Genomic DNA, 14,112 nt, shown 5'->3' with positions numbered 1-14,112 from the left:
CCTTTTATCCCCATGGGGAAAGCTGCTCTTTGTTTACATGATTACTTGGGTGTTCCATAAACGACATATCAAGTACAATTACTCTGAAATGTGTTCAAGGCGCCGAGCCACCCACACCCCTTTCCCACCGTCATAAAGTTCAAGGGCAAACAGCCCGAAACCAACGTACACCTGAATAGGTTAGGGTTACTTTTACATAACAAGGTGAAAAACACTGCAAAAAATGATTGGACATCCTGTAATATGCATGCATGGCCAGTAGTTGGCGATGTTATTTTCGAAAGAAATCGTACACACATACAAACATCTTTTTTTTATCCGCCCCCATCATTTGCGAATCATCAGCAAAACGGGCGTCCATCAGTGACGGACTGACGGACTGGGGTGAATGTTCACCTCTGGCTCTGTAACTATGAAAACAGGCGAAGTGATAAGAGTAGACTGCCGCAACTTAATTTTCGTGCGGGGGCAAGTCTAAGTTTACTTTGTTTGGGAATTTGGCAGACGACATTGCGCCGTGCTGGGCGTTCCAGTGGACTGAAGGCATTTTTCACGCCCCCGGCGCATCTGACAACGTGGTGACAACGTGGACTAGAATGTGGCGTAGATAATGTTATGTGATATTGGTGGATATGATCCAGGCGCAGGCAGACAGATTCTGAGCTCCGCGGACATGTGTGGTGGATATTACAGACAACGGCGTGGGAAAATCCCTCTAAATGACTGGAGAAATCAATTTATTGAATGAATAATTATGAAGATTTTAAAAATATTTCTGAAAGCACCCCTCTGACCGCGGGGTGGTGTGGGGCTGGGGGGGTGGCTTGACCGAATTTAAAGGGAAAAAGGGAAATAAGGAAGCCCCTTCCAGCTGTGCTCTCTCCCACAACGGCGCAAACATTTCTACCCGTCTACAAAAACACCAAAAGAAAGAAAACTCCACAAATGCACTCAGCGAGAATTGTGCTGGGCATGAAAATATGGCCCAAAGGCAAATGTCATGCCAGGGCTAGCTAGCCATTTCACAGATACGCCGCATATTTATAGCATCATCTTAAAATACAAATAAAGAAGTAAAAAAGGAACACACTAATAGCATTTGATGATGACATGTGACATAACACTTTGTGAAGTACACAGAGTCTTAAGGGCATGAGTTCTGGAACAAAAAATATTGTGCTATTAAAAGTGGGAAATACACATAATAATTGGGTCAAATTTAGCCTTTTTTTTACCCTCTTCCAATCAAATCAGTGGATTAATGAATATTTGATTTTTTTTTAAACCCGTTTGGCTGTTCAATCATGCAGAATGGAGGATCTGCATTAAAAGGGGCCTCAATTTATGGTCTTTCGCCCCCACAACATCAACGCAATCTAATTTTGCATGCAAGTCAGAACGTACTAACCTATGCTGCTAATGAAGCAAAAAAATAAAAAATAAATACTGCTGCGCAAACGTAGTTAATTGTATGCTGTTGGTAACCTCAAAATATTATACGTTGCCACACTGAGGACCCTGTACTGAAAAACAACTCAAACTACAGTATTTTGCGCAAACTGGTTCACTTGTTAATTGAGGAATGCGACTCAAGAAAGTTGCATCCTGTACCACGTGTGGAACTTTGGGAAGATCACTGCACTTTTATTGCAACAGCAAAATGACTTTGTGTGGTCTTGCGTTTAAGCGTAATGCACAACAAGGCCACACTTTTCCACTTTTATTTGACGCAGATGTTCCAGACTGATTTGTGAGATGAAAATCTGCACGTCATCGCTTGCGTTCTCAACTCTTGAGAAGGGTTTCTGCAAGCCCTCCGCCAATGTCAGTTTTGCGGCGAGCTGCTCGGGTTGTGTTTGGTCAGAGTTTGGTTTGTTGAGGCATGCGGCGAGGTTCAGGATGCGGTTTCTGTTTCGACTGCATCGCCATCTATTGAGTCTGTGTCGTAGTTTGACTGAAACGTAGCCCGGCGGCCTTGCATGTTCGCGGCCCCTCTGTTTGCCCACGGAGTCCTGCAGCCGCACCGATCGACCACAGAGGCAGCTATAAATATTTAACTTTGTCGTGAAAATCCAAATAACACTTACAAATATGATAAACATTCAACAATATTAAGTTTCCTACAAGAAATGGGAAGATATGGGGGGGGGGGGGATCCAAAATCTGTGAAACTACTGTTCATAGCGGGTCTTTGGTTAATGACACAGTTCAGTTTGTCACGCAACACGGTCTATCATTACCCTAAACTGAAGTTCAAAATGTTTTTTAAAAAAAAAAGCTTTTTGGTTTATTGATCACTTGAGTTGAATGATTGTCTATCTGTACCCTGTGAACCACTTCTGCCTCTTGCCCAATCTCAGCTGGAAAAGGCTCCAGCCACCCCACCTGCAACCCGAATGAGGACAACCATTGTGGAAAATGGATAAATGTATTGGAAAGATTGTTTGCTTCACACAATGGATGGTGTCGCAACTTGGCGGTGCCAATATGGCCGCGCAAACATTTTTCTTCCATTAAAAATGTAACATAAAAGAAGCAGTTGAGATTTGCGGTTTGGAGATTTATGTACTGAAAGAACCACAGTCCTGGGGGATTTTTTTTTTTTTTTTTTTTTACGGTCGAGGTGGGGGCACAGGGAAGAAAGTGAGTGTAGGAGAGTAAATGTTAGCTGAGGGAGCAGCAGTAGGGACTTGATGCCAAAGGGGGGTGGAGGGGGGGGGGTGTTTGAGAGGAAGACGGCATGATGGGGCCGATTAAAGAACTTGCCAGGCTTTGGGGCAGGGGAGTTGGGGGTAGGGGGTGGTTGGGGGGGCGGGGGGGGATCCAGAGAGACTTTGGGGGCATTCATTGGAAGCAGACCAAGGGAGTTCCAGGAAGCACCAGGACGAAAACCATCAGTTGAAGACAACTCCTCAAGTTAATGTCTTTTTGTCCACTTTGAGCAAAGTTACATAAATGTTTGCGGGCTAACTAACTGTTTGCTCACATCAGTGTTTTTTTTAAATATTTTATTTTTCTTTTAAATAAGCAATTATGTGCCATGGCTGCTTGTCATGTTTGTGCTGGAGCTTGTTGCTCCCGTAGCGGCCAACAAGCACAATCATTATGCAGGCACGTAATTACGTCGTGGAAGCTCAATGCATCACACTCATCGCTCCATTTATCATTACCACGCAAGACAGAACTTTTAACTGATATAATCACTTGCCTTATGTTTGGAATATTAGCTGGTCGTAATATTGGTTTATCCTGCCTTCATTAGCATTTTCAGTTCGGTCCAGAGGGAGGCCGGGGGCCTGGAGCAGAGCCTTGTATTCTCCATCTTCACATCTCCCGAGAGCTTCAAGTTTCCTGCAACAGGTGGCTCAAACATTTGCCTTGGCTGCCACTGAGCCGACGTTCTGTTTATCGATTCGGGGATTGGGGGAGGAAAAAAAAAAAGGTGAGGAGAGGAGGCAAAAAGTGAAGGAAAGAAAACCATAAATCCAAGAGCTGGAGAGTCGATGTGACAGCACCGTTCAACTTTCAGCTTGCTCCATCGTTTTATTTTATTTTATTTTTTACATCTTCAGCTCTTTTTAATATGCGAGACCCTTTATATGACGTAAAAAAAACCAACATAATTGCTTATAGTATGAGGTGTACTCAAAATGATGAGCACAGCACGGAGTAACAAGACTGACCTGTGAGAGGCAGTGTGGTGCCACAGGGCCGCCAGACAACCGAAAAATACAACGAATAAGGAAGAGAAGAAGCTAAAATATAGATTAACCTGTGTGTTAACTACCTTTCGGTATCACAAATGATCACAGGTATATACAAAAAAGTAAGCATAGTATTTTGTACGGATATTTCTCTTAGGCTTTGACAAACTTATTTAACATTTTCCAGAACTGAAGTCAAAATTTCCAAATGAGTCTCCTCTCCTGTCCACTTTTTTTTCTGCCCTTCATCTCATATCTGGCTTTTTTCTGCCTGGATGCCCCCCCTTACCCCTCCTTTCCTCACCTCTTCCATACATGAACCCCCACCCATTTCTTCCCGGCCAGAGAAATATGCCTGCCGTTCAAATGAAAATATATTTGTTGTTTTGCTTGGCCTTCTTGCCTCCCCCTCGGCTGGCGTGATTGAGGCCGAGACCCCGTGCCCGTTGGAAGCAGAAAGCCTCCATTAGTCCTTGATCAGTAGACTGCCTGACAGCAAGGGCAACATACGCAGCATTAGGGCCTGACACGGGATTAAATAAAGACTAATTTATTGACTGCCCGTCCGGACGAACGAGGCAATAACTGTTTTCCCTTCAGGGTTTAATTAAATATGCGGGGATGAATACATGAAGGGATCGGATCACAGGAGACAGTCAATCGATCAGCTGTTTTACTGAAGACACTGTAAACGGTGATGCAACACACTGCACATAACAGTACTTGCAGTGTATCCGTTCGTCGGCCAAAATATTAGGTACAACTGCACAATAAAGTCTGTATAAAAAAAATTAAAAAATCTGTCAAAGTAGGGTCATTCGAAATAAAGGGAAACGTTTACTGACCTTATTTTTGGAGCATGGAAGAACTTTAATGGGACACATAATTGCATGTACTGTATATACTGAGTATATACTGAGTGTCAAAAACAATTAGAGAAGACTGTCTACCAGAAATCTGTTTGTAATTATCTTTATGAAGTTTGCATATGCATTTGTGAGTATCCCCGGTTGTGTTTTCTCATTGTATTTCTAATTCTCATCTTGCCATACAGGTGTACGAAGCATCGCGGCGAGTGGGTCTTTATGTACTGTACTGTAAATGGAAAATATGATCCAACCCAGACTGGATTATGGAACAACATCCATCCATCCATCTTCTACCGCTTATCCGGGGCCGGGTCGCGGGGGCAACAGCTTTAGCAGGGAAGCCCAGACTTCCCTCTCCCTAGCTACTTCTTCCAGCTCTCCCCAGGGGATCCCGAGGCGTTCCCAGGCAAGCTGGGTGACATAGTCTCTCCAGCGTGTCCTGGGTCTTCCTCGGGGACTCCTCCCGGTGGGACATGCCCGGAACACCTCACCAGGGAGGCGTTCAGGAGGCATCCGAATCAGATGCCCAAGCCACCTCATCTGGCTCCTCTAGATGTGGAGGAGAAGCGGCTCGACTCGGAGCCCCTCCCGGATGACCGAGCTTCTCACCTTATCTCTAAGGGAGAGCCCGGACACCCTGCGGAGAAAACACATTTCGGCCGCTTGTATCCGGGATCTCGTTCTTTCGGTCACGACCTATAGCTCGTGACCATAGATGAGGGTTGTAACGTAGATCGGCCGGTAAATTGAGAGCTTCGCCCTTTGGCTCAGCTCCTTCTTCACCACGACAGACCGATACAACGTCCTTGTGTAAATTATCCACCATTAAAAAAAAAAAAATACGACTTCAAGATACTCAGAGGTTAAAAAGGGTGAGGAGGGGGACACAACACACCCAATGCTGCGATAAATGCTTGCAGCATCTGCTATAGATTTGTGTGGATTTTCACATTGCAAAGTCTCAAATGCAGAATTGAACTCCCCTCTGAGTACATTCTTAATTGTGCATACCGCCAACGCTGTTTTGAGGATGATTTAAATACAGTTAAACAGCCAAAATTACGTCACCCTCCGGAACGAGATGATGGCAGAAAGGCCGGAAAAATTTGCTGCGTTGTCAGCAGGACACCTACAGGGTGTATAAAACGATCGGGTTTTCCCTATTGAATTGCAATAATAGCAATCAGGTACTATTTTGCCACGCTATCTTGTACCTCAAGTCTGCGCTTGCAAGTCAAAGCAATCGACTCGAATCGAAGTATGGCTCCTATCGCAAAGAACTCAATAAGGCGAGTCATCTCCGGCGGCACTATTGTAAAGACAAACAACCATTCACGCTCACATTTACACCCGTGTCTATTTTTAGGATCATATAAAAATTCTTTTGTTGTAGTACAATACAAGACAATAGTCAATAACCGTTGGGATGCATTTGATGCATTGGCAAGTGCTGTTGTTTTGGGCTCGGGGATAAGTCTTTAATGAGTGTGGGCACAATAGCGTCTATGGACTAAGGCAATTTGCGGTACGAATTGTTTTTCTCCTTGAGTGGAAAAGAGAAGCGTCCATTTTTTTCATTATGGAGAGCCTGGAGGACACTCTCGGAAGTAATACACTGAAATTGAAATGTAACAACATAAAACACAATGTATGGTTATAAAATATATTGAAAAACAAAACAAAACTAACTTTCCAAAGATGTGGCGTGCAGAAACCGAAAGAGAAACATTGCATTTTTACCACATTTCAACACCTTATTATGAGATATAAGTCGGCGTGGTGAGGTCTCAAGGTAAGAGCACCCTTCATTTTACAGTGAAAAAACTGTTCCCTGGAAATGTGAACCACATGTTGGCTCCATATGAAAGCAATAAACAGCTTCTGGCCCCCACGTCCCCAAATCCAGCAGTCAGATAAATCGTCACGATGACTGTCGAACACACATTTATTTCATCTATTTATTCACAGTACTTCCAATCCCCACCCCCTTACCCCCCAAGGTCACACGAGACGCACTTGTTTGCCCTTAATAACAAATTAAAACTACGATCGCATGCTCCGAATACGTTTACCTTGCGGTTCTAAGCGAAATCACATTTCACTCCAGTCAGTGTTTATCATTCCCAAAACGCTCTGCGAGCGTCTCACTTTATCTTTCACAAAACAACAATTGTTATAATAAGATACGGCTGCCTCGTGGGGTCAGATAGCATTCGAAATGTATTCTTGTTCGGAAAAGATCTCGTATCTTAGAAACGCAATAATAATATCTTTGAAAGGAACAATGCTGAGGCATGACGAGGACCGCGTTCCAATTGAAAACTTGATGACAGATAGTTGTGTGAGGCACTCATAAAACTGCCGAGTGGTCCGATAACACTTCAAAATGTAAACTTGTGTCGTTCTGACGTACAGTAGGCGAAATAACTGACTGGATCCTCTGCCAAATGCGTGTTGACTTTTCACAGAAATGAACGGTCTCAAGACATCACTCTCTTGAAAGGTCCAATGAACAGAGCCATGTTAAGAAATCTTGGATGAAAATCTGCTTTCCTCTGCAAGAACACAGAAGACGGGTCATGGATAGGTCTTCCAACATGACAATGACCCAAATCATATCGCCAGGGGAAAGAAAAAGAAGCTTATTAAATCTTTATATGGCAGCCATTAAAAAAAAGATGGAAAAACTATTTCAAGCATTCTGACTGTTCATTCATATCTCACAGATTATTATTTAGCGATATGTAAAAAATAGGGTTGCTTCTACCTCATTCCATTTATGAGTAATTAGCGGTAGAACATGGGTTGGTTTCACCCCAAACACCCGATGATGTCTTTCCAACTATCGCGAATGGAACAATTTTACATTTGAGAAACAAATGTGAAACAAGCATCCTATTTTGTAGTAGTGGTAGTAGTATTTAGTAGTGTGTGTGAGTGGGTGTGTACATTTTGGTACATTACGTCATCGATTCCAAAGTAATTTTTTTAAAATCTCTGTAATGTGAACAACACCTTAATCAATCACAAGCTGCCATCGGATTTTGAGAGAGAAAATGTACTCACGTGCATCCAGATTGTTTTGATGCACGGTTATCTCATGCAAGCGAGGCAATTCTGCCATCTGATGGCCATAATTAGATTGTTTTCTTTCCCGGTTTAATGATCAAACAAGTTGGCAAAGATTTACTCCACACATTCAGATTCAAAAAAAAAAAAAGAAAAGTTGATAGCAATTGATAGTGACGGCCTTGTTAGAATTGGCATTCAAAGAGTTAAGGTCATAGAGTTCTCTTTTGTCAGTCTCCAGAGCTCAACCCAAAAGAATGTCTATGGAAGGAAGCGAAGCTCGAAATTTCCAAGCAACGCAGCAAGCAAAATGTAAATGTCGGATGACTTCATTCATAGCTCCGCTACTTTTGAGTCTTTGACCGAAGGCACGCACGCCCCACACGAACGTGCATGAGCACGATTCTCAAACATGGCCGTTCATAACGCGCATAGTTGTGATGAATAGTCACTGTGAACGCATGTCCAGCTTCAACAAAATAGTGCTTACAATAGCTGGCGTTAGCAATTCAAACAAACCGTTGTTAGCCACGGCTGCTACGTCCAAGTACCTACCAGTTCGTTTTCCTTTATGTCTCTAAATCTTTTGACCAACCTATAATTAAGTTCATAATAGTCCATCTCCTTCTTATCAATGCGACCCGGGCTTCACATTCAGTGTCTGCAAAACATGTCCTCAAAGCTGGCAAAAGCCTATGAGGTAATAATTTTGTTTTTGTTTTTTTTTTTAAGTCGTATTTCGGTGCCCTATCGTTGACAACAAAGGCAGAGCACAATACTTTTTTGCCCGATATTGTTCTGTGGACAAAACCGCGGGATAATAATGAATAAAATGGAAAATAAACAGAAGGAGAAACACGATCTTCAGCAGAATTTGTGTGTGCTAATTATAGAACGGCGATATCGACTGAAATTGTTCCGTAAAACTCAACTCAACCCAACTCCACATAGCGTGTGCATTTATCTTTCCTCACCATTGGCCACGGATGTCGGGGAATCCTCGTCTATACCTTCAGGACACTTGTGCACATGATTTGTGCTCAAAACTAAACGCGGCTGGGGGACCTCCAGCAGTGCTTTGCATCTGCAGCTGCGGGATGATGTTATTTTTGAATAGAATTGGTTATCATCTGTGTGAAAGATTTTATCACATGTCCCAGAAGGGCTGTTGGATCACTTTGTAAAGCGTCCCGAAACACAGTGCTGCTGTTTGTTTGGACAGAAAACAACCCGAGTTAAAGACACAGGAAACAGACTCCTCAATTTCCTTATCTCTGATTCTCGTTGGGAAGCGTCCAATGTCCCTGCGGTGTTTATTTGTCCAATTGGAAATTGTGTCGGAGGACTAAATGTTCCCCTGCCCAGTCTTTGCAATGAGCATCATTTCAGACAGTTACAATTTTTCAACAAGCCAACGTTGAAGAAACGTTTTGGAACTTTATTTTTAAGAGGGTGTCTTTTTTTAGCATATCAACTTCTACCAGAGGAGTCACTTGATTGGGAAGCAATATATAGGCCAATACAAACGTTTCAGCCCGGAGCAAATAGCTAACTGAGTGATGGTAACGAGACGGAATGCGGTTGCATATTGATATGTTAATTTTTCACACATTTAAATGTGTATGACCACATGGCTTTATCTGGGTGAGCTTAAATCTTTGGATGGGGCGGCACAGCCTATGACCGGTTTCGCAAACCCGATGAAGACGAGCGCAAGGGAAAGTGGATGAATGGATGGAATGTACAGTAATGGTAACATTTACCAAAACAGACTGTCACATGCGATCAAATAGTCCTAATATTGTTTTTATCTTTACAGTTGGTGAAGTGGCATGAGGCCCATCACCCAAGGCCATTCCTGTACACAACGTGGTGCCGAGTGCCCACACTATCGCTCTATTAATCAGAAAACCTTGTGGAGCCTACTCTGCAAGCTTCTCTAACTTCTCTTCCAGGAAGGGGAGAAAAAAAACTACACAAAAAGTAACCCTCCATGTTTTCCTGCGCTTATTAGGGTAATATATAAAATACATCGGAGCACATAAGGAATGCAAGAAGAACCGTGAGTTGGGTTCTGAGAATTAGCTCACATTATAGCAATGGCCGATTTACATCGAAATACTTTGCTGTCTTGCTCCTTTTGCTCCGCCAGCAATACAGTATGTCTTGAAGCTGTCATCCCCCTGGCTCTCCCCTGCTTACTCTTAACAAGCGCAAGCCTCTTGGCCAGATGTATTGCACCGTCCAGGTTTTTCTTACCTTGGCTTTAAAACTCTCCTGCATGATTAAAAAGAGCCAGGAAGTCAGGACGGACTGAAGAAAATGTGGTGTGAAGGGGAGCGAGAAAAAGTCAGGTCTTTTTGTTACAATACAATACAATACAATACAATACAATACATGCTGATTTATATAGCGCTTCCACAACAGCGGCAGCTGTAACAAAGTGTTTAAGGAAGAAAACCCAGAACAATTTCTGTGAACATAAGGGACCCGCTGATGCGATGCTTGTTTTTAGCAACATTTCGTCCGTTTTCATCCGCCTTAAACTGGTCTGAAACCTTAGTTGTCCGTGCTAGCATTTAACAACAAGCTAACATTTGCCATTTACAAACAAGCTAACGTTTAAGTCTTTTACACAACGAAACAGTAACGCACAAAAACATTTGGAAATATGGGTGGTCACGAAGGACGGTAGCGATGCATTGAGTTTTAAAAAAAAAACAGGACGACCAGGCCCCTCACGGGTGGAGAATGTGAATTAGCTACTGTGTGAGCCCCTTCCTAGCGCTAACTTGAGATTGCGAATTGAGAGTTGGTTATAAATGGGAAAAGATATGCTCCTTGGAGCCCACCAATGAATTACAGATGTAAATAGTCTCTGATACATCGGCCATTCTATGAGCCACAGACATTCCAAGCAGACATTTGGCAAAAACAGTGTCAAAAAGCTGTCAGATGCCAAAGGAGTCATCCTTGGAGCTGGCGCAGTGCTTCATCTCATACTTTTTTTTCATGTATGTGACAACAAGCCCCGGGGGATCCAAAGGAAAGCCATCTCCTAATTCTCGTCGAACGCGAGCGAAAGTTTTCAATGTGCTTGACGGATGAATCGTACTTTAACTTTTCCCAGCTTTGTTTATGCGCCCCCATTATGCCGCGTTCTCTCCGTGTTGCGACTTGGACTGTTGTGCGGACCGAGCTGGGGGGAACTCCATTCCGGTTGCTCTCAAGGTTGATGCGCATATTTGACAAAGGATTTCACTCCGAGTTACTCTCAAGCTCATTTATTTGCCAGGACTGTGAAGCAAGGCTCTTCTCGCCATGTGCTTAGGACTCCAGACTACCCAAGGCCATGTCGGATTTCAACTGTTTGCAACATTAACGACCATTTACATAACAACGTTTATGTATATATTCCATCGCAATTTAGTGACGGCATTGTGCTAAGCCCTCAGTGTTATTTTCGAGGAGGGGTTCCCTAACATAGATTCGGGGACCCAAATAGGGTCGTCAGAGTAAACATCCATCCCTTTTTTTGATCCGATTTATCCTCATGAGGGTCGCGTGGCGTGCCGGAGCCTATCGGAGCTGTCTTCGGGCAGTAGGCGGGGGGCACCCTGAACCGGTTGCCAGCCAATTGCAGGGCACGGAGAGACCAACAACGATCCACGCTCACATTCAGACCTACGGACAATTTAAAGTGTTCCATTAACCTGCCATGAAGGTTTTTGGAATGTGTTGAGAAAACCGGAGTTCCCGGAGAAAACCCACACAGGCACGCTTGTATTAAGCCATTATGAACACCTCAAAATGGTACCCACCCTTCTAAACACTAGTTACACTTACACCAAATACATGTAACTTCTAAAACGCAAAATGAAGAATAAATACTCTGTACCGGCACAGGTGGAAACCAAAAGTCATCCGCCACGACCCAAGCCTCCGCTGCCACACCCGCGTCGGAATTTCCTCATCTTCAACTTCAACGGTAGCCACAGCAACTAACTTTCGCTTGCACAGCCAGTATTTACAATGCAAAAAAAAGTCGTATTAATCCACGAGAATTGTATCTTTGACTACAATGTGATGTGAGAGGCTGGATAAGGTAAGTCATTTTAAACTAAAAAGGAAAATTGACTCGTATCATATCATACCAAACCGTAATCCCTCTGAATCAAACCGAATCGTTCCTGGAACTGTATCGGATCCCCCTACATCTCAAATTGTCTTTATTGGAAAGATGTACACACTAAAAAGGCAAATTTTGTTACAAATTTCTCATTCCTGTTTCTGGAAAGGACAACCGCGATCATAAACGCAGTTAAATGAACACCCGTGTCCATCAAACGTGATCACGTGACAGATGACACAGAGGAAGTTATCGCCATCGGACACAAACAAACAACACGTGTTCTGTTTTCCAAAAATGCCTCTTAACAGATACAAACAAGAAGCATCTTCTCCAAATCGTCTCGCAGCTCTGAGCCAACGTGTTGGCCTGGGCTGCTGCGCTCTTAGACACACACACACACACGGACAGGCAAACAGGTCTAATGAGTCACAGCTGCTACAAATGCTTGCGTGATACGGGCAGCAATTAATGTGGACTTGATGCAGAACATGTTGACCTCCTAAACCAGAGCGAGGATGAAGAGACAAGAACAATAAAGGCCGCCATTTACGTCCAGTGAGACAGAAGCACGGGGCTTCATGTCCGCTGACCCCTTCATCTGGCTCGATGTCAACCCCGAACCTGCGTTTTGGACAACATGGCACGCCCGTGCCTCGAGGGGATCCCGATGGAGCCACCGCGGAAAAGGAAAACACAAGTCGTGGGAGTGCGATGACGACACTTGCGGCACATCTGACTCTGTCTTTTGTTATTGTTACAACAAAGCAATCCCTATTGCCGTAAAATTGCATTACGCGCCTTAATGGCCAACATCACTTGTTCAACGCTCGGATTAGTGAATACCTCAATTTTCAAGGTTACGGTCATTGACGATGTTCTGTAGTAAAACATGAATTGGGATCATGCTTCCAACACTCGAACTGCAACGTTGGAAGAAGTGAATGGTGTCAATCAGGTGTCAATCTCAGCTGCGCTGTTGAGCTACTGAAGTAGACGGCATATCTGACGAGCAATTGGTCGATTTGAGCAGATGCCACAATTTAAGGAAACTTTTTTTTTTTAAATACAAATAATAATCCTGGGCGGCCCGGTAGTCCAGTGGTTAGCACGTCGGCTTCACAGTGCAGAGGTACCGGGTTCGATTCCAACTCCGGCCTCCCTGTGTGGAGTTTGCATGTTCTCCCCAGGCCTGCGTGGGTTTTCTCCGGGTGCTCCGGTTTCCTCCCACATTCCAAAAAAACATGCGTGGCAGGCTGATTGAACACTCTAAATTGTCCCTCGGTGTGAGTGTGAGTGCGAATGGTTGTTTGTTTCTGCGTGCCCTGCGACTCGCTGGCAACCGATTCAGGGTGTCTCCCGCCTACTGCCCGAAGACAGCTGGGATAGGCTCCAGCACCCCCCGCCACCCTAGTGAGGATCAAGCGGCTCGGAAGATGAATGAATGAATGAATAATAATCCTAATAATTCTGTTATTGTGGAACCAAAACGGTCCAAATTGTCAAATATCGGTAATTTTGTGCAGAATCCCGCTAACTGATCAACAAACTGCCATCAAAACAACACCTGTAAGCGTTACATATTCATACTTGGCGAAAGAAAAAAAAGAAGAGCGCACACAACGCAGCTGTTTTGGAGGCCCCGTGGGTCGACGACGTCGTCTTGAATCACCATTGACACGACCCATGCGGTCTGGAATAGCCTCCCCGGACGCAACGTTGCTCTGAAGCGCCGCATCGCATCGGATGATCGGTGTCAACGGCATAATGTCTCTCATAGTGATTGAAAGCAGACAAAGCAAGACAGAACTGCAGACCCTGTATGTGTGCGAGTGTGCGTGCGTCCGTGTGAACTTTTCTCGTGACATTGACTCCTCTGAACCGGAGAATGACGACTCTCGCGCCAATGAAATTGACCTCCGTTGAAGCGATGTGTCTCGCCCCAAAATACAGAAAGCTCTGTCTTTTTTATTATCTGCACAACACATGTGAAAATAGGAAAACATTGTCGGTGGGTGTGGGGGGGGGGCAAATACCCTTGTCAGACAAGCTGGATTAACAGATGATCAATGGATGGACATACGGACAGACTGATGGACAGGTAGATGGATAAATAGACTGCAGTGTCTTAAAGTGCGCCTCTAGTGGTCAGAAAGAAAACTAGATTTTTTTTTTTTTTTTCAGGAAAAAGAGAAATCCATCCAAATGCGTTGTTGGTTGCAACAAGCTTGTAACAGCTCACGAAAACTATTTGTCAAGTCGTCATTGGCCATCCTTGCCGGCAAGAAGCGGAAGCCATGACGCAGCGGCGATGAAAACCGTTTTGGCCCGGCCGTCTTTC

Source organism: Hippocampus zosterae, chromosome 18, assembly GCF_025434085.1.
Source record: "Hippocampus zosterae strain Florida chromosome 18, ASM2543408v3, whole genome shotgun sequence".
NCBI classification, from domain to species: domain Eukaryota; kingdom Metazoa; phylum Chordata; class Actinopteri; order Syngnathiformes; family Syngnathidae; genus Hippocampus; species Hippocampus zosterae.
This window is presented reverse-complemented; position numbering follows the sequence as displayed.